The 25,514-nt window shown below is 48.2% G+C and overlaps 1 protein-coding gene across 42 annotated transcripts in view; it reads left to right on the forward strand.

Annotated features, from left to right (window-relative positions):
- EXTL3 (exostosin like glycosyltransferase 3) overlaps positions 1-25,514 on the forward strand; it is a 151,846-nt gene that overhangs the window by 88,448 nt on the left and 37,884 nt on the right. For 14 of the 42 annotated variants that reach the window (XM_068936809.1, XM_068936811.1, XM_068936785.1 and 11 more), the window contains one exon: positions 2,211-2,310. The exons of 19 other annotated variants lie outside the window; for them this stretch is intronic. The gene's annotated coding sequence lies outside the window, so the exon portion shown is untranslated. Of the gene's footprint in view, positions 1-2,210; positions 2,311-10,643; positions 10,738-25,514 lie in introns of all 42 variants that reach the window. 9 more of the 42 variants (XM_068936814.1, XM_068936790.1, XM_068936807.1 and 6 more) reach the window with 2 other exon arrangements.

Consider the following 25,514-nt stretch of genomic DNA (forward strand, 5'->3'; position numbering starts at 1 on the left):
AGTTATATAATGTTTAGTATAGGGGAGCCTTTGCTTTGGTCCTAAAGTATAACTTATCCTGTGAGCACCCTAATATTTTTCAGAGCTTTAATTAAACTTATTTTTAATAAGACTTACGTTCTCAGGGCGTTCATTCATTTGGATGGTGCAAATTTGGGCGTCCCTTTTGGCGGTGCATGAGGAGGAGCTTTCCCTTTCTGCCCGCTCTGCGTTCTGAGGTCCTTTGCCCCAAGAGCCAAGCGTCTCGAGATTTGGAGACCCAGGATAATTCGCGATTTTGAAAGCAGTGTCACCAATAGAAGGTTTTATTTTGTAAGCTATATACTTCCAAAGCTTATAATGAAATATTTCCAATCTAACAGCCAGTTAGAGTTGTGCACAGACGCCAGGTTTGTGCAGTGCCGTCTGCTGCTGAAGCACATCTTCCGCGGGCCGTGTCACAGTCGACCCTCAGCTGAGGCTGTTGAGCAACAGCTTCGCTGGTGATTTCCGAGGAAGTCAGGACGGAGCTTTCCCAGCTGGGGAGGGGTGGAAGGATCGTGGCCATCGGGTCCTGTTTCTGCAAATCTCTTGGGAGCCTTGTGCAGGTGGAAATGCGCCATATTCTGCAGCTTGCCAAGAGAGAGAAAAGCTGTCTCCATGATGTCCTTGCAACTCAGAGATGCGGTCCTGTCTGAACTTTGCTAGCTGAAGGGAAAAAAACGTACGCAACCTTGATAAGCCACTGCTGGTCTCATCCACAGTGCACAGAGACACTCTTTGCTTTGCTTTCCTCCCCGCCGAGAGTGGGTTCCTACCAATGAGGCTGGGAAGGGGGCACCCCTGACACTGCCTGTGCTGCGTGCCTGAACTGCGACTATCCGAAAGCCATCATTGGCAGGAGGCTGACGGCAGCTTGCACATGGCCCCGACTTGCCTGTTGTCCTCGAAAAAAAAGGCAACGCGACATGCGGCCGTGGCATCGGCTGCTAAACAGTAGTCGCCGCAGCCTTGGACAAGCAAGAGGGATTTCGGCGTGTTTGCTTTCCTTTGGCGAAACTGCCGAGATTGGACGCTCATTCGCAGCAGAAGCGCCTCTGAGGTGGGGTTTAGCTAGGGAAACGCTTGGACGAAGAGTCGTCGTGCATTGCTGGGCTTGAGGCTGGCAGTGTTGGGGAGAGCGCGTGGTGTGGCCTGAGGGTCAGGCCAGGTGATTTGCAGCGATCCCTTTTGACCTGGGCGCTTAGGGAGTGAAATAGTTGATTGTTTTTGCTGGGAAACGGTGAGATGCCTGCAGCTTCAGAGCTATGGGTGGCCAGGTCTCGTAGAGGAAATTTTTTCTGTGGCGGGAGCTGAGCAAGCCGGCTTGGAGCTGATTGAGTGCAGAGCTGCTGACTCACATCTCATCCCATTTAGCTCCAAAGGATTTGAAACAACCCATCTCCTGGTTGTCTGATTTGGAGATAGTTATTAGTGGCGACGTGTGCAAAGCATACCGATCGTTTTCTACTGCCGGTTCTCCCTGCCGTAGACATTACTGCCTCTTACACAGCTAAATATCCTCGTCTCCATGTCAGATGTTGGGCCAAAGTTTGGTGCAGTGGAGGTCACTCCGCAAGGCACAGGCAGGGCTGCCGACCATGGCCACTTCTCATTTCCTTCTGCTGCATCTGGCTGCTCCCATGAGCGTATAAAGCACTCTTGTATGCCACAGCGTCAAACGCGGTGACAGGTACAGGAGGCTCGGAGCTCATTTAGTGGTGTGCCTGTAATGGAAGTGGCTCTGGATGGGGGATTCAAGGTCATCAAAACCTTGCTCGGGTGGTTTTGGCTGGGTTGCTTTTCAGTGCCGATGCCCGACGCTCACTCCCTTTGCGAGGCTCTGGATGTGCCTTGCAGCACCCAAGGAGCCATCCTTTGCCCTGGGCCTAATCCTGTGTTTCTTCAGTTACTCTGGAAAGGCAGCGAGACCTAAGGCACGTGGTACTTGGCAGAAGAGCCGAGTCCTCTAGCCTCCAGTCCTCCTCGGCTATCCAGACCATCAAACCCACGGGAGTAATCGGGCATAAGGCCGGCTGCTTCATGAATCTCTCGTCTGTTTGGAAACGATCTGGAAGGAGTGTTTTTAGCCAAGATGCTAATAAGCAGCTTCTTTCACGCAATGCCTCTAGGCGATGGGTAATGTGTTTCTTAAGTACATGTGGGTTTGTTTGTGTTTTTATATTAAACAGGCGAAGAACCCTTGAGATCAGCCAGAGGAGGAGGAAGAAAAGTAGTGCAGGGGCTGCTGTGTGATGCAGGACAGGCCCGAGCCGAGACGCGGCGCAGGAGGTAAAGCGTAAATGAGCGCTGCCGTGTCGGCCTGCTCTACGCTTGGTGTTAGATTAGCTCTTCCTATGCTCGTGTAACACCTTTCTGTGCATATTTTAACACCATCCACCAAAACGTCTGCGTGCACTTCCAGCACCGCTCTCCCTTCTCCCCACAATGACGTTAAAGAAACGATGAGGCCGTGAAAACATGTAAAAGTTGGGCAGCTCCAGTGCGCTATCACCCATGGAGTCGTAAGCCCCTTCCGTTTTTTGGCTGTCGGCTCTTTTATTCGATCATCCAAACTAGCCAAATTCAGGTGGCAGATCTGCAGGCTAGGAAGCAGCGTTTCACAAGATCTCCATTTCAGCCGTTTCTATTCTGTTTTAAAAGCAGTGTTGAATGTTACCAGCGGGCAGCGCTTGACTGCGCTGTATCCGGGTGCCCCAGGGTCTGAATGTCTGCGTGCAGCTCTGCTGGGTGTCGGGCTCGGAAACTATGTGCACGATCTAAATATTTTTCAAATGAGCATTTGGCCGAATGCTCAATGGGCTCAATGGCCCATGATGGAAGAAGCCATAGGTGCTCTCCAGGTTCCTCCTGGCCTTGAACTCCCCTAAGCTGTGAAAAACCTCAGTTGCGTTTCTAATGCCACGTGACCAGTTCAGGCCCCTGTTTTGACTTGCTGTCAAAAAGGTTTCTGCAGGAGCCCTGTGTCCTTGTGTGTCACATTTGGAGCATCTGCTCAGTATATACGTGGACTGAACCGATGGCAGCACACTTTGCAAGCGTGCTGGGGGTTTCCTCCTGGAAATCCATCCCTGGGCCAACCGTGCCAGATCGTGTTCAGCTTATGGGATCATGGCAATCAAGCCATAATGGCCCTCTTTAAACTTGCGCTTTTTTGAATTTGTTCTCTCCCCACCCCCAGCTGCATGTCTCTACATCTAAGGGTTTTTTTTTTCCGCCTTGTTCGAGTGAAAGAGTAAATCCTTTTTGATTTATTCCAGAGCAGCCCTCGAGCTCAGCTCCTGTGAGAGCCTGCTGACTTTGAGTTCAAAAGATCTCGCTTCTTTGAGGCTGGACTGTGGTCTTCCATCTTGCCTCAAAGTTAAACTGAATAAGAAAAATCTTTTTTTCCTTTAAAAAGGGAGAAAGAGAAAAAAACAAGCATGCTGTGTAAGGGAATCAGCCTTACCTGCAGCAGAGGAGAATGCCAGTGTGCAGAATTTCAGGTTAAAATCTGGTTGTTTAGCGAAGGCTGTATTTTAAAGCACCTAGCATGTTGTTTAGTAAGTGTTTCATACAGATAAATACTTCCTTTTAAAGCAATGCTGTTGGCTGGCTGAGATCCAGCCTGTGATCCTACGTTAAAGCATTTCCAGTGTTTAAACCACTACATTGCAGTGGTGGTTGGAAATGGTAGTTCTGATCCCTAATTTCCTGCAGATTTGCTGATAACAAGGTCTGGTTGAGGCTGAGCTTTGCACGCACTAACTACTGAGTTTGGTTTTTACGTCAGCTCTGAATTTCACCGCAGGCAGGAGCGCTGGTCGCTGCTGTAATTGCCTTGTTGCCTAGCTGGTGTTTTCAGGAACAAACCAGGGAAGAAAACACTCAAGGATAGGCCAAGGACATCTCAGTTCGACACTTAGACCTAACATCTGCGTCTGTCTCTGCATTTTGTCCTTCCTGCTGCGTGACCCCAGGCCTTCAGAGGTGGAAGCTAAGCTACTCGGAGGTGGGCCCTAGCGCACATGCCCAGCAAGTGAGGAAGGCTTGTCTTTAATGTGCTTTTCTAATATTTGCCTTCTAATATCATTGTGTGGAGCAGCGTTAAATATGACTAACAGTTGTTCATATCAAATGACCATCTTCGCCTGCCAGAAGGATTGAGTGTGGTCGGTACCTTAAAATGCTGGTTATGCCATATGCTACAGGAATGAAAGCGAAGTGTTAGGTGCTATCCTGAAGATGAGCTGTGCACCCAGAGGAGGTGCAGACAGCTGGCTGTCATATACATATATGTGCGTGTGTACGTATATATATATATATATATGTATATATATTCACATGCGTATGTATGGGTATGTGTATATATACACACATATACATGTGTAGGGTTTATACATACATAATTAGAGCAAATCTAATATGTCAGAGCCATTAAATGCTAGTTGTCTTCCATAGGCTGTGCTTAGCTATTGAAGTTAGTCCAAGTTTATACGGTTGTTGCTACGGCTATGTGTTTGGAAGGGTAGAGGTAACAGATTCAAGACTTCCTTTTAATTCAAGACTCCCTTTAAAAGCAGCTCTTCTTGAGCAGCGTGACCTTGACTTTGCTTCTGACTTGGGAAAGCAGCAATGCAGGGGCAGGGAGATGCTGATCGGTGCAGAGAAGGCTTGCTCAGAGGACAGCAGAGGATAAAACACAGGTGGGGTTGATCTGGAGTTTTAACGACAAAAGGGGTTGTCCAGGTTACCTGCTAATCTGTGTGTGCTCTCCCTAACTTGTATATGCTTAGTGTGTTCCTGAAAGGTAGGTATCTGTTTTTTCAAAAAGCTCCAGTATTGGTACGGAGAGAAAAACGGCTTTCTTGCCTAGCTCGGAGGTAGGCAATGATTTGCTGGCTTGGGCGGTGGGTGCCAGCTAAGCTCGCTGTTAGAGGCTGAGTGACTAAGTGACGGCTAAGGCAGCCCTTGCAGGCCTGGGAAAGGTCTCGCAGGATGTTTTGCAAACCGTTCTTATCAAACTTTTCATTTTGCAGAAACACTGTATTTCAAGGTTTTCTAAACCGTGGAATGTGGGCTTGTGCGTGCATGAGCGCACCGCGGTTTTATACCCTCTTTTGGGAAAAATGCATGTAGAAAGCCAGCTGAAATTATGGTCGTTTTCTGGCTTGTGCCTAGTGAAGCCATTCAGCTCTGATTACGACCCCAGGACAGGTCACAGACTGACTGTGGTCTTTTATTTTGCCACTGCTGCTCCTGCTGCTCGTTCGGTAGAGAAAACCCACACAGCGGCCTTCTTCAAACCCGCGCTCTGAGCCAGCAATAACGCAGGAAAATGTTTTTTGCCCAAATCTAATTTGAAACATGATGACTGGACCAGTCTTAAACAGCTTCCAACTTAACAATAAAGAAACTTCACTGAGTGCTTGGCAGGAGCCTCCGTACATAATTCAGATCATAATCAGATGCATTAACACATTTTCTATGGATCTCCTGGGGGCCAAGAAGACTAGGTGTGCTGGGTAATTTCTTCCCAGATTTCTTTACCTGATCATTTATTACTCTTGGGGACCTCATTTGCGGTCCAAATGTCACCACCAGAATCCCGCTGCTTCGTGTGGCTGCATTTAGAGTAGCTAGCAGCACGGCTTCAAACAACCTAATTGGCGTTACCCTCGGCCTTTCCATCTGCGTGCGTCAAAGGGAGGACGGGGAGCGTGTGGGGAGGGAGGGAGGCGAGAGGAGCGAAAGCGGGGACCCGAATCTGCAAAGTGCTGAGCTTCCCCTGCGCCTGGGGCTCGGTGGGAGGGGAGGTGCGAAGCCTCCTCCCTGTTTCACGCTGGGCGCAGGCAGGAGCTCTGAGTCCCGCGAGCTGCACGGGGAAGCACTCCCGCCCCGCGCTTTCACTTTGGCTCTTAAACATGAGCAGCTCTAATTTTCTAAAGCTTCTGAAAGCTTTTCGGCACTGGGCAAAGAAACGATCGTGTATCATTCGCGTCGCTTCATTGTTTTGCTGGGAATCCGCCTGTGCCGAAAGCATCCGTGTTGTGAAATCTCGCCTTTGACAGCCAATTCTGTTGCCGCTTTGATAAATGACGTTTTGGATTTCTTTCTGCTCCGCTGGTTCGTATTATCCCCTCCAAAGGTGGAAAGCAAAGTTCCTTGTCACTTCAGTGTCTTTATGCATGCGCAAGTAATAATTCTTCCCATGTGTTTTATGGCTATTTGCTTGTTATTAAATGCTGTCAGTTAGTGTAACATGAGAATTTACCGTCCCTCCCCAGCCACGGTGCTGTCGAGGCCAGGCCTGCGTGAAACAGGAACCCTAGAGATTCGCCAGGCTGGTCCAAGATGCACAGCCCAGGTCGGATGTGGCTACTCGGTTCAGCACAGCGAGAGTTAAGCAGTGCAGAAGTGGCTGGATAGTGCCAGCTGGACTCAGGGCCAGAGAACTGGCCTTGATGCCTCTAATTTACAAGCGTAGGTGTAGCCTTGGGGCTGAGCCAGCCGGCAAGCAGGAGGCAAATCCATGAAATGTAGGACCTCTCTTTCCCCTCGTCAGTAGTCTCGGAGACTTAGGCTTGGCTGTAAAGTACTGATGAAGAGAGGGCTGTAATTTATGGACTCTGCATCGCTAAGCCGTGGCAATGACACTTTGGCCACCCCTAGCTGGAAGGTGTTTTACCTGCATGCATGCAGTAGAGGAGTGTCGTGCTTCAGGGTGGGAAGAGTGAATTATTCATGCCTGGTCCCTGAGTAGAGAGCGTGTTTGGTGCTGGGCAAAACATAGAGGCAGCCTCCATCCATTAAGAACCTTGTGGCCACAACAGGGTGCAGAAGTTCCTTGGGAGGCCAGAGAAGGAGCTTGCTGGAAGCACTGGTTTCTGTTTGCCTCTTATTTTTTTTAATAATCGATTATCAATATTGTTTCCCCCAGCAACGATGAAACTCAGCATCCCAGAGTAGCAGAGATCTTAAAACGACTTTTACAAGGAGAAAGCACAGCAGAAAGTGATTTTGATGAAGAAATTAGTGTTCTGAAAAACTGGAGGCGATTGGGTTGAGTTTGCATTTCATGTACAGAGCAAGTCCTGGTGTCTCACCCTGGTAAGACCAGTGTACTGTGCTGTAGAAACGTTGATTGAGGGGAAAGAGTGGGCCAAGAGCTGAGTCCCCCCCAGAACACCTACCTTTCCCTGCGTTTGCCAGCTAAGGACTGACAAGTTTTGTTGCTTTGCAGAGACTCAGATCTCTTGCCCAAGACATAAATGTTATAGTTGTTGGGCCGTCCTGAACAAACCCTTTCCCCCAACTTCCCCCATGACAGCCTGCAAGATCGGGCTGGTATCATCTCCGAAGGGTCTGTGCACCAGCGCAGGCACATGGGAGAGGGAGAAAATATCCCCAGACTCTTTACTATTTATAGCTGGTTCACAAGCAGCTTCCTTGCTTCCAGGGCCCGAATTATCAGCTGTGGCGGGTTGTTTTCCGTAGGTCAGCTGCACATACCGGTGACCAACTTGTCTTAACAAGCCTGGGGGGGTTATCGCTTGGGTTGACACCGCTGGTGTAGCAGCACTGCTCTGCCCTCCTCATGCTTTGGCTGGGGTAGAGCCACGCTTCACCAGATGGGCTGGCGAAGAGGGTCCGAGCGCACCACGGATGTGAAGGAGAAGGAAGGTTTTGCTATATGTTTGCTTAAAACCTACTTTGGCTGGACTTGAGAACTATCGATTTTCCACCAAAACACTGCGGCCGTTCAAACAATCGCTCAGTTGAAACTATTGGATTACCTCTCGCTAACGCATTATTTGATTTACTTTATCAAGCCCATGAAGATAATAGCTTGCTTTAGCCTTTGTTCTCCAGACAGTACGAAAGACGCTGCCATCCGGGCGGAGGTGCTCTGCTGTCTTTGGTGAATGGGCACCCCGCTGCTTATCTGGAGGGTGCGGGACCCACATGGCTCCTGGCTGGTGGAGACAGCTAACCCCTGCAGTGGTGCGTGCCCGTCGGAAGTGAGCGCTGGCCCTGGGCCTACTGAGGCTGTTTTTTCGGTACAGGCTCGGTCACGACAGATGGGCTGTGTTGCTCACCTGCCTTCTCCCTTCCTTACTGCGCAGATTGCTTAGCTGGGTAAGTTTTTTTTTACCCAAGACCTGCCAGGTGCTGATCTATTCCTGCTACATGGCAGCTGCTCTTCCTTTGCATAAAATGGGTAGGCGCTAACAGCTCAGACCTCAAACACCACTCCTCTGAAAGAGCGACTGTTTGCAAGAGCTTGTCTACTCATTGATTTTGTTCTGAAATGCAAGGTGGGAAGTACTGCTTTTCTGTGGCATGGTTTGCCTGTGAGGCCTGGCTCATCTTCCTCCTGCATGGTGAGAAGAGCAGAACTGTGGCTGAACCCAGGGAAAGAGGAATTTAGGTTCCCTTTTGCATGATTTCAGGTGAGGATACTCTGCGTATTTGTGGGGCAGGCCGTTAAGGTGCCACAGGGAAGGGCACAGAGATAAGCAAGGCAGGATGGAAAAGAGAAGGCACTTCAACTCTTCTGATGGCTAGAAATGGGAAGCAAGAAATGGGAAGCCTAAAGCAGGCGGTAGGAGGCTGGCTGCTGCGTATGTGTGTGGTTGCCCTCCACTGGTGGAAGTGAGAACGCTCTCCCTGTATGAAGGATTCTTTCTTGCCAAGATCTGTCTGTGATTCTTCAGGTTGGCAATAAAAAGAGTCAGGAATGTCTCAGATGCAGGGATGGGTTGTTTGGAAGTGGTCAGGGTAGCTGGTTTCCCTTTGTCTGAAAAGCCACACTGGGCAGAGGGAACTTCTGAGTTTGTGAAGCAGAAGGAAGAGTTGCCGAGTGCCGAGGGATGCTCAGAAGTCAGTGCTGTTGTTAACCATGGCCAAGGGTTGCAGAGAGACCTGGAGTCATGCCAAGGGATGGCAAGAGAGGACTTGGCAAGACCTATGAGATGAGCTGGAGTGGATTCATTGGAGGGAAAGGCCAGAGAGGAGCAATTGGAAATTCAGGAGCACCATTGTTGCCTGATGATGGTGGTCAGGGTCGTGGTGGGAGAGGGGTGCAGATGCTTGTAGCTGGGTACCAGGGCTTGGAGAGCCTGCAGAACATATGTCGCAGCAAGACACAGCTTGGAACAATCGATCAGCAAGGCCTCATGAGCGTGGCGACACATTACACCTCCAAATACGCCCCACACCCCTTAGCCTCCTGGTCCATTCAGCAGAGTAGGCTTGAATCATGCATTGAGCTGGGAATTATGCAAGAAATGCCCTTGGTTTCATTTGGGAGCAAGGAATGGCAAACAGCTGCAAGAAGCCACCAAAATCACCCAGAATCGTTTAGGTTGGAAGGGACCTCTGGAGATCATCTAGTCCAACCCCCCTGCTCAACCTGGGTCACCTAGAGCATATTGCCCAGGATCACATCCAGACGGGTTTTGACTGTCTCCAGCGAAGGAGACTCCACTACCTCTCTGGGCAACCTGTTCCAATGCTCTGTCACCCTCACAGTGAAGAAGTTTTTTCTCAGGTTCAGATGGAACTGCCTGTGGTTCAGTTTCTGCCCATTGCCTCTTGTCCTGTTGCTGGGCACCACGGAGAAGAGGCTGGCCTCATCCTCTTGACACTCCCCCTTCACATACTTGTACACGTTGATGAGATCGCCTTTCAATCTTCTCTTCTCCGGGCTGAACAGGCCCAGCTCTTGCAGTCTTTCTTCCTAGGAGAGGTGCTCCAGCCCTCTAATCATCTTCGTAGCCCTCCGCTGCACTCTCTCCAGGAGTGCCATGTCTCTCTTGCACTGGGGAGCCCAGCACTGGACTCAGTACTCCAGGTGAGGCCTCCCCAGGGCTGAGGAGAGGGGCAGGATCACCTCCCTCCACCCGCTGGCAACACTCTGCCTAATGCACCCCAGGAGACCATTGGCCTTCTTGGCCGCAAGGGCACACTGCTGGCTCATGTTTAACTTCTTGTCCACCAGCACTCTCAGCTCCTTCCCTGCAGAGCTGCTTTCCAGCAGGTCAACCCCCAGCCTGTCCTGGTGCATGGGATTATTCCTGCCTAGGTGCAGGACCTTGCACCCGCCTTGCATTTGGCAGATGCACAGCTCAGATGTACCTGGTCTGTTGTCGGGGTGGGGTAGGAGGAAAGGTGTTTGCACAGCCGTACGGTGCCATCATGCAGGGCATCTGGCTAACACGCGTGCGTGTGTGTGTGTGCACACCTGTGAAATGCAGGGAGCTGTGTCCCACTGACGCTTTAGCACGTGTGAGGGTTGAGAAAGAGAAAACAACCTAGTTGTTTGTTCCCAGCAATGCTGCAAATTCTGGCCAACCATAGTTGGGTGACTATACCCATCTCTTGCTCTTTTTTTTTTTTAAACACAAAAAATTTTGGGGTAGAGACAGCACTGTGAACTGGGCAGCCCTAAATTTATCAGCATTTAACTGGCTGTTTCAGTGGAGGAGAAGCAGAGAGAATCGCATCTGGGACTTGCAGCTTCCTGTGCTGTGTGTTATACCATGTCCTTGAAGGCTGCGGCCGTTCTCTAACCCAGGTAATCCTGGTCGGCAAAACCAGTCCCTTGTGTTTCGCTGTTCTAGATCAAGACTGGCAAAACCGGGAAGATAGCCTTCTGATTGCAAGGCCAGGCTGAGGATGAAAACGTCGCCCACCACTTTGAAACGCTTTCACAGTGTGAGTACTAGAGAATACAGATGTTTATCTTCTATGGATTTTGGTAAATGTTACAGTCAGCTTAAGGGAAAATGAAACTGAGAGAAGCTTTTGAGTTTGGTGAAACTCGATAGTTACGCTTTCCAGTAAAAGCAGAAGGACTGAATTTCCTGATTTCCTTTTGAGAACCAATAATGAGCTTTGGGAGGCATAAAAGATTTGAAACAAATCAAAATCAAACCCTTGCATATGACACCTAGAATTCAAAGGCAGCAGCTGATCCGTTCTTTTTTCCTGCCACTAAAATGACCAGGCTGGGATGCACACACCTGTGTGTCACTCTCTCAAGGCTGGACACGTGAAGGGATTTGGGGAAATGATTGTGTAGTGGTTGAGCACAGAGATGGGAGCAGAGGAGTCCTTAAAAGGATGTCTCTTGAAATGTCTGTTAAAAGTCAACCCAGCCCATTTAATCTTATACTGTTAGCCTTATGAATGTTTATCGCCTCCTACAGGTATTAAGTCTTGTGGTACCCCTAACGTACCTTGAGGTTTAAGGTGACAGTGCTGTATGTGTCTTAATTTAACTGATTTATTCCTCTGTCAAGCTGTAAACATTAGAGAAAAGGAAATATACTGTGCTAAGAGATTTTGCCGTCTCCAGGTCCTCAGTTTAATGAAGGGCTTTTTCTTATTAACATTATTATACATTAGACCTTTATCCATTTCAGATATCTCCAGGAAAGACTTTCACCTTCTCTTTGACACTTCTTATAATCATAGAACAAATCAGGTAGGGAGGGACCTCTGGAGGGGTCTGATCCAGCCCCCTGCTCCAAGTAAAACTAACTGCAAAGTTAGATCAGGTTGCTCAGGGCTTTGTTCAGCTGAGGTTTGAGCATCTCCAGGGATGGCTACAGGAATAATATAGGAGACCATGTCAAAAACCTTGCTAAAGCCAAGGTGATGAGCATCCAGTGCTTTGTGCTCATCTACCAGGCCAGGCGCTTCATTATAGAAGGCAATCAGATGGGTGAGGGACGATTTGTCTGTGGTAAACCTGTGCTGTTCCCAACCATTTTCTTGTCCTGCATAGCCCTGGGGATGGCTCCCAGGAGGATTCACTCCATCCATTCCTGCCCATAAACTTTTGCTAGTAGCAAGGTGCCACACAGGCGGCTGGCCAGGGCAAGTGCAGCCTTCGTATCCTCTTTATTCTTACCTCTGAAGTACAAATATTCTCAAGAATGAGCTCGGCTCAACCTAGGCTCCAAGAAGAGTAAACAGAGAGGGGTCTTGTGGCATGAGCAGACGAAGGTGCGTCAAGAAACCTGTCCTGTTTTATTGCCGATTCTGAGCCAGTATTTTAACCTTTCCATGCCTTGGTTTCCCTGCCTATACATAACTTACTTCTCTTCCTTTTGGATTTTTGAGGACTGCTTAGCGCTAATGTATAAAATGCTGTCAAGGGAGGGTGCCAAGTGAATACAAACTATTTTATTTTTGGCGCCTTCTGAAATCGTGGACTTTTTGTTCTCCCTTTTATCTGTCTCTCTTTTTAATCACACAAAATAGAAATAAACTCAATCACAGCTGTTGCTGGGAGGGAATCATGAGGCCCATCCAGCTGGCTCTCTTGGGGCCAGCACGGGCTTGTTCCCTGTGCTGCATTTCAAAAGTACTTTTATCTCATTTAGTCTTCTGCATGGAGAGTGATGAGGGTCTTTCACTTCTGGCAGCTCTCTTCGTTGATCCAAATGGGAAGGGTTATTTTTAGGTGTCTGTAAGTAAATGGACATCAGGCACCACGGAAAGGGAAAGGAGCTATTTTTGGAAATCTGTCAGCACTGGCGTACAGCCTCTCTGGCAGGTTGTGCTGCAAGTTTTGTCTTCAGTTGGGCTGTCTCAGTTAGTGGCTTTTTACTGGTGTCCGTACCCTGTGAGCGTGATTTGTTGGGTGTAATTTGCAGTTCAAATGTAGAATTAGGAGCTGCAAGAGTTGTCGTTGCTGCATCAGTTTACATGAATTGTTCCTCATAAACTAGCCTTGTTGGAGGGATGCAGGGCCTCAATAGGCGGTGATGACTGAGCTGCAGCTCTGTCTCCGTTGTATTACCAACCCAAGCAGGTCTGGCAGCCCATGCAGCTGGCCTGGCCATCACTTAGGTGGAGCTGGAAGTTTTTTGGTCAGAGGTTGCAGGTCAGGATAGGGGTAATAGGAGATACACCTTGAGTGGACAGCTGCAGTAGGAACAAGCCTGGAGAGATGTCCTGCAGTTTGAGCCCTGGATGAATGTGCCGAAGACCTAGAGCCGGTATTGCAGGCTTCAGTGTGCTCTTGGGCAGGTCGCTGGCGTTTGTTCTGCTTGAGTGCAGTGCAAAAGGATGACATTTTCTCTGTTTTGTGTAGTCTTTTCCATCAGCATTTGGGAATGGCGGCTGTCTTGTTCTAAACCTGTGCATGGAGCTCACTGATGCTGTGCCAACCATTAGGTGCTCCAATTACGCAGCTGGGAATGGGCGAGTGGGAGTCTGGGGGACAGTGACTAAGCCTACGCTGTTACTGGTTGAAGAGCTTGAAAAGCCCAAGAAGAAAACACTGTGATTTAGTAGCCCATTATCTCCTTTTTCTCGGCAAAGACTCAGGTGTAATTTCAAAGGTCAGAACACGCTCTCACCTGGGTGTTCCAGGCCTTTTATGTAGTGCTTGCAGGCTATTACATAAAATTAGCTTGCTGCTCAGGGAAAGCTGATATTAGCTCCGTATTAAGACTCTTTCAAAGCTCTTGATCATTTACTTGATGGCCTCCTATTTAAGCTCTTGGGTACCAGGTAGAAAATGGAAGACAAAAAGCATCTGATATTGCTTCCTGACTGAACAGGAAAATTGGGTGGGCTTTTTGGCACGTTTCCTGTTCTAGTTTTTGGGGGGTTTTTTTTGGTTGTTCTTGTTGGTTTTTTTTTAAGGTCTCTAATGAAGCTTTCCTAGGCAGGCCAATGGACTGACCCTAGAGTGGGATTTATTTTTAATTTATCCAGACTTCCTGATGATACAAACATGCTGAGGAGCATTGGGAAGGGGAACACGTGATTCTAAAGCAAGCTTAAATTGTAAAGCATATTCAGATCTGCTAGGCAACAGCATTGACACGTTTAAATACATCTGCTGTTGAGTAATATGGAGTGACATATTGGGAGCAATTAAAAAAAAAAAGAAACCCAGCACAAATTTGGGAAATGACTGGAATGGAAACAGAACATAGATATTACAGAAGACCTTGGATAGAAGACAAGGAGGGCTTCTCTACAGAAGGAGTGCGTTGGAGATCCAGGATATCCATCAGGAATGATGATACAACAATGGAAGTGCAAATTTATACTGAAATTGTCTATTGGCAGTAGCTATTTGTACTTCTCTGCCAACACTAATGGTTACAATGATTGAAAAGATTAGTTTTGCCTAGTTCAAGGAGGAGGTGAGCCCATGGCTGGATGACATGTAGTTTCAAGAAGGTAAGAGGACCGTTGCTGTTCACCTGGCTTTCTCACTGCTATTCCTCTGGGTCTGTGGTGAGTGGGTCACATTCCTGTTGTCCTGATCACTGTGTCAGTATGTATTGCTGTACTGGAAGAAGAGGACACAGATTGAGTTAGGAGGTTATGGACTTGAAGCTGGTGAAGTACCTTGTGCAGTTCAGCTGTGGAACTCACCGCTGCAAGAAGTTATGAGGCCACGTGCTTGATGTGACTTCTTTTTCTCTTTTCTTTTCTCTTCTCTGTTTTCTTTTCCCTTTGCTTTCCTTTGCTTTCCTTTGCTTTCCTTTGCTTTCCTTTGCTTTCCTTTGCTTTCCTTTGCTTTTTCCTTTGCTTTTCCTTTGCTTTTCCTTTGCTTTTCCTTTGCTTTCCTTTTCTTTCCTTTTCTTTTCCTTTTCCTTTTCCTTTTCCTTTCCTTTTCCTTTCTTTTCCTTTCCTTTTCCTTTCCTTTCCTTTCCTTTTCCTTCCTTTTCCTTTCCTTTTCCTTTCCTTTTCCTTTCCTTTTTCCTTTTCTTTTCCTTTCCTTCCTTTTCCTTTCCTTTTCCTTTCCTTTCCTTTCCTTTTCCTTTCCTTTCCTTTCCTTTTCCTTTCCTTTTCCTTTCCTTTTCCTTCCTTTTCCCTTTCTTTCCTTTCCTTTTCCTTTCCTTTTCCTTTCCTTTTCCTTTCCTTTTCCTTTCCTTTTTCCTTTCCTTTTCCTTTCCTTTTCCTTTCCTTTTCCTTTCCTTTTCCTTTCCTTTTCCTTTCCTTTTCCTTTCCTTTTCCTTTCCTTTTCCTTTCCTTTTCCTTTCCTTTTCCTTTCCTTTCCTTTCCTTTTCCTTTCCTTTTCCTTTCCTTTTCCTTTCCTTTTCCTTTCCTTTTCCTTTCCTTTTCCTTTCCTTTCCTTTCCTTTCCTTTCCTTTTCCTTTCCTTTCCTTTCCTTTTCCTTTCCTTTTCCTTTCCTTTTCCTTTCCTTTTCCTTTCCTTCTTTCTTTCCTTTTCTCTTTTCCTTTTTCTCTTTCTTTTCTTTTCTTTTCTTTTCTTTTCTTTTCTTTTCTTTTCTTTTCTTTTCTTTCTTTTCTTTTCTTTTCTTTTCTTTTCTTTTCTTTTCTTTTCTTTTCTTTTCTTTTCTTTTCTTTTCTTTTTCTCCAGCAGTTCTGACCTTTATGTAGATAATAATGTTCATGACTGATTGCTTCAAAAAGTACTTTGGTGGGAAGCTTTCATTCCTCAAGAGCTTATGCAATTCTTATTTGCTAGTAGTTAGGAAAAAATGATTCTGAACAAGCTGCTCCATGATTATGATTTATGAATCTTTTGCACCAAAACAGCTGGAAATGGGCACTCAGGAGTAAGGGGTTGAACTGGATGGGTCGTTGGTGTGATCTAATGTGGCTGTCCTTGCGCTTTTTTATTATTTTTATTGGCTCCTACACAGTGGTCGAATTGCGTTGTGATTTTTGTGGCTACCTTAATGGCTCTTGCTGAAGCTGATGTATTTGTGTCTGTGTGGCACCTTTCACAGTGGCTTGGGCCCTTTGTGGAGCTAGTGGCTGTGTTACAGAGCCCTTCAGAGCTTGTGTTCACAGGCAGCTTTCCCGAGCTCTGGGAGCGTCTCCTTTTCTTGGCTGGGTGTCAGGTATTCAGTCTGGACATGAGCAGCTCCGATTTTGTCCAGTGGATGGCAATAGTTAACTCCCACGCTAGCCAACCAGTTATGCTATTAAGTGGCAATGGTGATGCTTTCCCTGCATCTGGGTTCTCATGGCCAGCAAAAGCCAAACTGCCAAGGGAAAAACATGCTGAGATTTGCATCTAAAGGCATCTGCCTAGCATCATTTTGCTCTTATCTTTCCGTGAGCTGCACAGCCCTCAGGACCAGGGCGACACAGTGCCAATGAGGGGACGTCAGATGCGGCAGGGGTGATTTTCTCAGTGTCGCGGTGCCTTGGGAGGGCTTTGCACTGTGGGAGGTGCCCACTGTAGTGCTAGGCACCACAGGGACCCTCCTGAGGCCTTTCTAGAGAGGCTCTCCTTGTGAAGGACAGACAGAAAAGGGATGCAGGCAGCCATTGACTTTCGAGGTCTGGGATTGACGGGAGGCAGGGAGGTATTGCATTTCCAGCCCTGTCTCTGATGGGCCAAGGGAACTCAGACAAATCACTTGATCTCCACATACTTCACTCTCCTCCGTCCCCCATAAAATGGGGATAACTGGAATAACTGTTGGAAATGGCCTGGGGAGACATTTATGACTTCCTGTTCATTAGGATCTCTCGGCATCTATCACAGGAATGGTTCCCAAAAACCAGATGAGTTGGAAATGGTCTTTGGACCATTTTGGTCTTTGGACCATGGATGATGTCTGAGACGCTGGCAGCTCGCGTTGGAAGCAGCTGCTTCCTCTGCACTGGCCTTCGGCCGGCAGAGCATCCCTCGGCCCGTTTCTGAGATGCTCTGAGGATACTTGGCCCCACTTACGCAGCAGAAATAGCTGTTGTGCATTGGAGATTTCTGCCTGGAGTATTTCTAAGCCTGGCGCGTCCTTGCCAAAGCAGGTTCAGCCTTCCCAAATACACCCCTGTGCTTACATTTGGATTCTCCTCACCTTCTGTTTCAAGCTGGCAGGTGGGACTGTGCATATTTAGGATTATTTGGGCAATCTCGTAAGTGCAGAGCGTATCCACAATATGCGTGATGGATGGTTTCTCTGGGTTTTGTTGCTCTGGCCCACGAAAGGGCATTAACAACGTTAGCTGTTCAGAGCCGTTAGTTATGAATAAGATCTGTCCTGCATGTCCTCCTGCCAGTGCAGAGAAGCTGTTAAGCTATTAACTCTGCAAAAACTTGGCTATTTTAGGCTGCTCATTGCTAGAACCAGTCTCACCACTCATTGCAATAGACGACTAGCTAAAGCTATTTGGACACGGTATGATTGCCCAAAGCCACAAGATACTTAACTGGCCCAGGTATTTTATACCAGTTAATAAGGATTTCTTTAAAAAAGCATTACACATTGTTTAATATTGTTAGAGTGTTCTCCTAATAAAATGGGACTTAGGCATCTGGTCCTATCTGTTTGTCTTCCAGTGACTTTGAACTCATCAGCTGAATTCACTCAAATTAGGAGCTCACCGAGGCATTAACTCCCTGCAAGTATCCTGAAACAGGAAAGTGATGCTGCCCTGTGGTGTGCATGTTGCAACTGTCCCTTACAAGGTGTTGGAGACCCCCTTGAAAGCTTGAAGGCATCAGACTGTAGGAATTCAGGCTTCATTTGCGCTGTTGTTCCCAGAAGTACTTGTTGGGGGCTACGTTGAGACAACAAATCGTATTCTTCTCTGTATGAGTACAGTGCTGAGCGTTCCGGGAACCATTACAATTGCCAGACTAAATTACGAATCATTCCCGTTGTTTCTTCAGCTAGCTAACAAGGCAGCATTGGGTTTGGGAGAGCAGCCGGGAGATACTTTTGGGCCAGACGATGTGATTGACAGGCTTTGGTTTCAAAGGTAGAGGAATTTATAATAAAACTTGCACGAGCAGTCAGGCTTTGGTGCCTTGGCCTGTAAGGCAACATTGAAGCTAAAAGCTCTGTTGGTGGGTCTCGACTTAGCCGAACTGAATCCTTCCCTAGAGATTGCCCAGGAGGCTGGGGGTGAGTCACGCAGAGGCCAGGCTCTGACTTAGGAGGGATGTGGAGGAGTTGGATAACCAGGCTGCAGCAGGCAGAAAGAGGAGGTGGGATGTGGCGGCGGGCAGATGGGAGAGCTCGAGTGGAGGACAGCGGGATGCAGAAAAGGTGGTCGGAACCGAGCAGGGAAGATGATCTCGGCAGCTGCGTTTTGGGTGGCTACTGCTGTATCCTGCAGCTGTTCATTCGAAATTCTGTTTATGCCACAGGGAGTTTTGGAGTCTCTGAAGCTGACACAGTTTTAATAGACAAAGACATTTTGAGTGCAGCACATCTGCTCGGGGATGCTGAGGAACAGCCTCCATGCTGCAGGGCCATTGGCTGGAGGATTTCATGGTGCTTTTTTTATTTTAAGATCTCCTTTCTTTTAGCTGAAAAACTAATTTTTGAGGTCAAAAGAAGTGCTGTGTCTGCTCATTAAGTTTGCAGCCATTAAACAAGCCTGCCTTACTAGTGTCCATGAGTTGCCAGCCTCGACAGTTTGCAGAATCAGCTTTCATTTTGCAGGATGGCAAAGCGAGGTGGCCCTCACAGGGGTGCAAAGCAGTAGTTAAATGAGGAATATACTGCACAGCACTAGGGAGCCGAAAAAGTGCAAATATGGGATCACACTTATGCTTCCCTGAGCACGATGGGGCTTCTGGTACCTGCCGAGCTCCAGACATGAGCTGAACTAGTGATAAAGTAATGTAATAAAAATATTGAGTGAGAGAAATTATGCGTATTAAAATTGTATCAAACTTACGAATTTTGCTATTAAGTTTCTTCTCTTTCTGTTAAGTTTCAGCTGTGAAGAAACCTAATTGCTGGCCAGTCTGTTAGGGCTGCGTCTTGCCTGAGTAGTAGCTGTGAACCTGTGGAGAAGAAGTCCCGGTGGGAACCTAAGCATGGGCCTCACACTAATCTAATGCTCAATCTAATCAATGTTCAGTGTAACCAGCTTAATTTTTATAACTTGTGGCCAACCATAATCCTGTTCGGTGACTGAGACTATTTTGTGCAGATGGAAAGTTAATTCCTTCCTTGCTTGGGCCCAGTTCCTCCAACTTCTCTTCTGCAGCACCTCTCTTAGGCCTTTGTTAAGCAGAACGGTGTAAGTTAGCCTTTCATAACTGGTCCACAAAAGTATATTATTCGTACATTTACTCGCAGTGTTTTCTGTATGCCTTTCTACCTCTCCTTTATGGTAGGAGCCATCTCTATGCTGAGTGCACAGCCAAGCTCCTAAATGCTCCTGAAGGCCCACATGTCCCTGCAGAGCCAAGAGGACCAATATTACCTGGAGGTGGCCACCTCTCCTGGGGAGCATTTTTGGCACTGGTGTTGCTGAGCTGTTAGGTCGCTGAGCTGTTACTGGTGTTTCAGGGTGCTGCTGCCCAGCGTTGTCCACAGCTGACTGCTCCTGAGCCTGTCTCTGATCCTGCCTTTTTCAGCAACTAAATGTTGCTGGTCTTCTCCAGCTACACAGCTTGACCTGAGACTCGGTTTGTCATTTATGTTTCTTTATAATACCTATCAAGTGAAGCATAGGGCACTGGTGGCAAAACAGCACAGAATACGCATCAAATTATGTAGCATTTCAAATCCAAGCTACGACTTCACTTAGTAGAAATTTAATTATCTTGCATTCTGCTGGTGCTTATCTTCTATCGCATGCTTTCTGCTGGTTAATAACTGTGTTAAGCACACTCACAAGCCTCAGACACCATGCTTCATTTTGTCTCTACATCTTTAACTGACATATTTGGCCACTTCCAAGTCTCCACCTTGTGACCTGTATAGTATAAGCGTCTTCTTGCCCAGACGTTTGTTAGTCCTCTGGACTGCAGACGTCCTGTCCGTTAGGGGGGCCTCTCACAGCTTGAGTCCCCCTACCAGGTTCCTCTTTGCTTTTCTTACTACAGAAATTAGATTTCATTTATTTGCTTAGGTCGTCATGGCATTGCTTTAGCTGGCTGAGATCTTTGCCGAAACGTCTGGCCCGGTGATGTTCCTTGTTTTTGGGTGGGGAGTTTATCTGGCACAGCAGGGGTTTGACAGCAAGAAAGCTACAGGTTGTATAACTTTCTGCAGCACATGGATACCTCCCACAGGAGCGAGATCTGTAGATAGACTTCATGGTGCTTCCTAAATGTTTTAAGGGTGGACTGTTCACTGGGGAGCTTGCAGGTTAAACAGATGGGAAGGAGAATGGCAAGGCGTGCATGTTCAGCGTGGTTTCGTTACCACTGACCCCATAAAAGAGGTGGGTCTTTAGGAAAGGCATGATGTGACACAGTGGCAGGCTGATGAGTAGAAGGAGCTCCTGAGGGCTTCAGAAAAGAAACGGGACAAAAACACTGTGTGATACAATACAGAAAGACCAATCCAGCTGGGAACATTTGTGTGAAAGGTGAGGAGCAAGCAAGGAAATCATGAAATTTTCTCAAGAGGCTAAAAAAGGACAGAGTAGCCTAGATTTATTTTTGTCCCATGGCTAACCTTAAACGTAACCATCCTTCTGTCAACCAACTTGAGAGCCTTCTATGAGGAGATGACTGGTTCAGTGGATGAGAGGAGAGCAGTGAATGTTGTTTGCCATGACTTTACTATGGTTTTTGACCCTGTCTCCCATAGCATTCTCACAGACAAGCTGATAAAGTACGGGCTAGATAAGTGGTCACTGAGGTGAACTGAAAACTGGCTGAACTGCCAGGCTCAGAGGATTGTGATCAGTGGCACGAAGTCCAGCTGGAGAGCGGTCACTAGTCGTGTTATCCAGAGGTTGATACTGGGGCCAATACTATTTAACATCTTCATTAATGACCTGGATGAAGGGACAGGGTGGTCCCTCAGCATGTTTGCTGATGATCCTAAGCTGGGAGGAGCGTCTGATACACCAGAGGGCTGTGCTGCCATGCAGAGGGGCCTGGACAGGCTGGAGAGATGGGCAGAAAGGAACCTCCTGAAGTTCAACGAAGGCAAGGGCAGGGCCCTGCCCCTGGGGAGGAATAACGCCATGCAGCAGGACAGGCTGGGGGCTGACCTGCTGGAGAGCAGTTCTGTGGAAGAGGACCTGGGAGTCCCGGTGGACACCAAGGTGACCGTGAGTCAGCAATGGGCCCTTGTGGCCAGGAAGGCCAATGGGATCCTGGGGTGGATTAGGAAGAGCATTGCCAGCGGGTGGGGGGAGGTGGTCCTCCTCGTGCACTCAGGACCTGGGGAGGCCACACGTGGAGTGCTGTATCCAGTTCTCCAGTATAGGAGAGATAAGGAGCTACTGGAGTGATTCCCGTGGAGGGCCATAAAGATGATTAAGGGATTGGAGCATCTCTTCTCTGAGGAAAGGCTGAGGGATCTGGGCCTGTTCAGCCTGGAGAGGAGAAGACAGAGGGGGGATCTGATCAATGTGTCTAAGTATCTGAAGGGAGGGTGTGAAAGAGGATGGGGCCAGACTCTTCTCCGTGGTTCCTAGTGACAGGACAAGAGGCAAGAGGCACAAACTGCATGCAGCACAGGAGATTCCACTTGAACACCAAAAAGCACTTCTCCACGGTGCAGGTGGCCAAACCCTGGAGCAGGCTGCCCAGGGAGGTTGTGGAGTCTCCATTCTTGGAGACAAGCAAAAGCCTTCTGGACAGGGTCCTGGGCAGTGTGTTTTAGGTGCCTCTGGTTGAGCAGGGAGGTTGGACTAGATGATCTCCAGAGGTCCCTTCCAACCCCAGCAACTCTGTGATTCTGCCATAGGATGGGGACAGAAGGGCCTGTTCTCCACCTGGTTCTCGTTCAGAGCTTAGTTTTTGTTGGAGATATGCTTTCGCCGGAAGCAGTTATGCTTGGATGAGGCCAAATCTGCTCCAAAGTACATAGTCTAAAGTCTACCCATACGGAAGTGCTACCAGTCTACCACTCATGCAGAGGTAGTGGGGTTAGCACACTTCAAAGAAGGGACAGCTTTTAAACAAGCCCAGCAGAGGCATGGTTATTGAGCAATATCTTTCTCCTGAAGCTTTTGCAAGTGGTGAAGATGCTAGGTTTGTTAGGCCACTGCTTTACAGCTGCATTGCATGCCTGTGAGTGCAGCAGAAATTCTTTTAATGTCCCTTGCCTAATTGGGACTCTGTGACTCGAGAGACGGTAATGAGAAAGGTCCCTATTTGACTCTAGTCCAAATAAATCGAGTCCTGGCATAATTCTGTTTGTGTGTTTGAATTTCTAGCCCACTTTGTAATGAACTGTGTCGGATAAGGATCCGCCTGCTATATAAATATAGGTGATTACGATGCATCAGGTAGTGCAGTGATTTGGCATGATCAATGAGGCTGTCTGGGATGGAGCTGCCTCCCCTTAGGTGTTGATGAAATGTTCTCCAAAAAGCACAGAGGCCGTTAGCTTGCTAATGAGGCTGCGGGGCGCTCCGCGCCGTTCAGATCAAAGGCACTGCTGGATGGAGGAGAAGGACTGGTGTTAAATGCACGTGTAACTGGGAGGACAGGGAGAGGGAGGAAGAGCTCGGGTGGAGAAGGGGGGTACGTCTGGAGATGTTTACAGAATCACATAATGGTTGAGGTTGGCAGGGACCTCCGGAGATCGTCTAGTCCAACCCCCCTGCTCAAGCAGTGTCACCTAGTGCACATTGCCCAGGACCGCATCCAGACAGCTTTTGAATATCTCCAAGGATGGAGACTCCACTCTAACCTGGTCCAGTGCTCTGTTACCCTCACAGTAAAGAAGTTTTTCCTTATGTTGTCCCCGGTGCATTGGCTGTGTAGTGCTAACAAATTTAGAAGAACGAGCTTTTCAATATTACTGGGACAAAGACGTCATAAATTTGAGCTTAATTACGACCTGCAGTGTCTATTAGAGATTGGGCGCCTGAATCCTGGCATGTGGTTGTCTGCTGGCAAGAAGTGTGATTATGGGTGTTTTAGGGAGGTGAGCAAGGTTTGTATTTTTGCCTGGGGAAAAAGAACGTGCCAGAGCTATCTAGGGCTGAAAACTGCAACGAATACCAAGTGCTTGATCTGTCTCGCAGTGTCAGCGTTTGGAAAGGCAGCCCTCTCCTCCCATCTGGGGTTGACCTCTGCATGCTTCCCTTGTACAGCTCGAAGCGCCTGGCTCTTTGCTGTGGTTTTACCTCTAGACACTTCTTGTTCATTAATTACTGCAAGGTAAAAGCAAAGTGAGCCCTCCCCTCCTCCAACACCTAATTTATCCCTTTTAGCTGTGAATAAGAGATTGGCCGTGCACCTACTCCTCGAGGAGCTTGTGCCGCTGCATGCTACGGAGCAAAATGCCTGCTTCCTAGGTGTATTTTCCATGTACCAAAAAATGCTTAGCGCTTTCCTAAATGGGAATGCGGCGGGCGAGACAGCGGCCGTTGTGTGCTAATAGGTATTTACTAGGTGCCGTTGCCAGGTCCGCTCTGTGATTCCTTGCTCTGAGAGATTTGGCATGTGATTAACTTTGTGTCCAGGGTGTCTGGCCATTCGATACTGCAGAATATCAAAGGATTCACGTGTAAGCTGGCTAGTTCTTTGTGCACAGAAATGTTTCTCCTTTCTTTTTTTCTTTTTGCAGCCAGCCTGGAAAAATAAATAAAACAGTATGATTGGTTTGTTACCAGAAAACAACACTAAATAATCAATTTAAGAACTAAAACCTCTATATGTAAAGTAGGTTTTGCAATGCATTATGCAAAAAGCAGGAAGATAACATTGGTACTGGCGAAGGAAAGCATGGGAAGAAGGCAGGCTGGAAAGAGGGATGATTTTGCAGTGAATCCCAAGCTGGCTCAGGTTCTTGAGTGACCTTGGCAAGTTGTTTCTCTGTCTCCATTACCTCCTCGCTAAAGCATAGATGCGGTTTTGCCATCTAATGATTTCAGCAGAATAAATGAACGTTCACGAACCACTCAGTTAACCTTGGCCAAGGAGTGCGACGACTGCTGTGGCGGCGCTTTGGGGAGGGCGAAGCAGAGAGGGGCCTGGAAACACGTGGTGGGAGATGTCCATGGCTTCTGCCTGCCGCAACACTGAGCGCATCCCTGGGAGTGCTGTTGGCCCCATGCCACTGCGTCAAGGGCAACTGCAGGACAGGTGGTGAATACTGTTGAAAAGCTGTAAACCAGTCTGTCCATTCTTCACTTGTCCGCCTTGAAGCAGTTGCGATTTCTCTTTGCTTTGCAGGCAGGAAAGCGAGGCATGGGGGATGAGCGATGTTCCTTGGGCATTGGAGAGAGAAAATGCTGGAGCGGGGGGTACCGCCAGGACAGCCTGACCTTGGGTTCTGCTCCCACTGCTGAACCGTTGCCATCTGAGAGCGCATACCCAGACTCGTACAGTAATTCAGGTTGCAAGGGATCTCTGAGGTCTCTGAACCTGGGCCTTGTCCAGCTGAGGAGATGCTTCTCCTCTCGCGTGGGCTAGTTTTGGCCAAAGCAGGTAGTGGTTCAAGCAGCAGTTTGATGGCACTCCCCACCTCCACGTGCTTTTTCATTCTGCCCGTGCCAGAGCCCTGGAGGCCTGTTGGCTATGACCATGGACAGGTTTGGGTTTGCAAGTAGCAAGCAGGAGGAACCAGCACTCTGACCCTTTCAGTCCTCCCAGCCCAGTCCTCTAATGACTTCCCTCAACTCTCTCTCCTAGTCTCCTCTTTCCTCCCTGGCAGGAGGCAGCTTGAGCTTTCATCCTCAAGGCAGAAAAAGTCTCTTTTTCCTGCACCTCCAGGAAGGCCTGACTCAGCTCTACCATCTCTCTTAGATGTTGATATCCCTTTTTACCTGTCACAGATGCTCAACAGCATCAGAAGCGGATCTCCTTCATGGGGTCTCACCGGTTAGGGTTAGCTGGCTGCGGATGCTCTTCTCCCCCTGACTTTTGTTGTCTTGTATCTTGAGAAGTGGGAGTTGCTTCTGAGAACATCGTCCGATGGGGAACTTGCCTGCTGGGGCTCCGCCGCCAGCATCAAATAATTAATGCTGATTATGAGGAGCCTTTCAGCAGCTGAAGCAGACCAATCCACTTGTTTCATGCTCAGGCGGTCTGCAGGTCCTGGCACCGAGCAGCTCAGAGGTGGAGAGCTCGCGTCAAGGGCTGCCATCCTTGAAGGGCGGCAGTGGCTACGGCACCAAGCGCCCTTCGCCACCCAGAAGGGGGAATGGAAAGGGGCTTTCAAAGGCCTTGGCTTCCAATCCCTCTTCCAAACCACCCCAGACACCTCTCTGATCACAGGGTCTGTCCTATTCTTGCAGTTCAAATTGATGGAGGCTCTGCAAAGGAGAGGAAGTCAGAAAAGTTCTTGGAAGTTCCTACACCTTCTATTCAGATGAGATTTGTCTCCATAACTCTTTCTGCTGCCCAGATGAGCTGCAGGGCCTGTTTTCCACATGCAGGAGCTCTGTTGCCTGCAAAGGGCATGTGAAGACCTGGTGAAGCAGCTCAGCCACAGCGTCCAGGAGCCCTGGCCACGCTGGCCCTGCAGATGATAGCCTGGATTCCCTTCTGGAAATGATCTTTGAGATGGAGAAGTAAAATGTCAGGTTTGGCTTTCAGGGAGCTCCAGGCATGGTAAATGTTTCCTCGTTTGGATGAAAGCTTGTCAAAGCAGGGGATGC

The sequence above is a fragment of the Struthio camelus genome, chromosome 3, assembly GCF_040807025.1.
Source record: "Struthio camelus isolate bStrCam1 chromosome 3, bStrCam1.hap1, whole genome shotgun sequence".
Classification (NCBI taxonomy): Eukaryota; Metazoa; Chordata; class Aves; order Struthioniformes; family Struthionidae; genus Struthio; species Struthio camelus.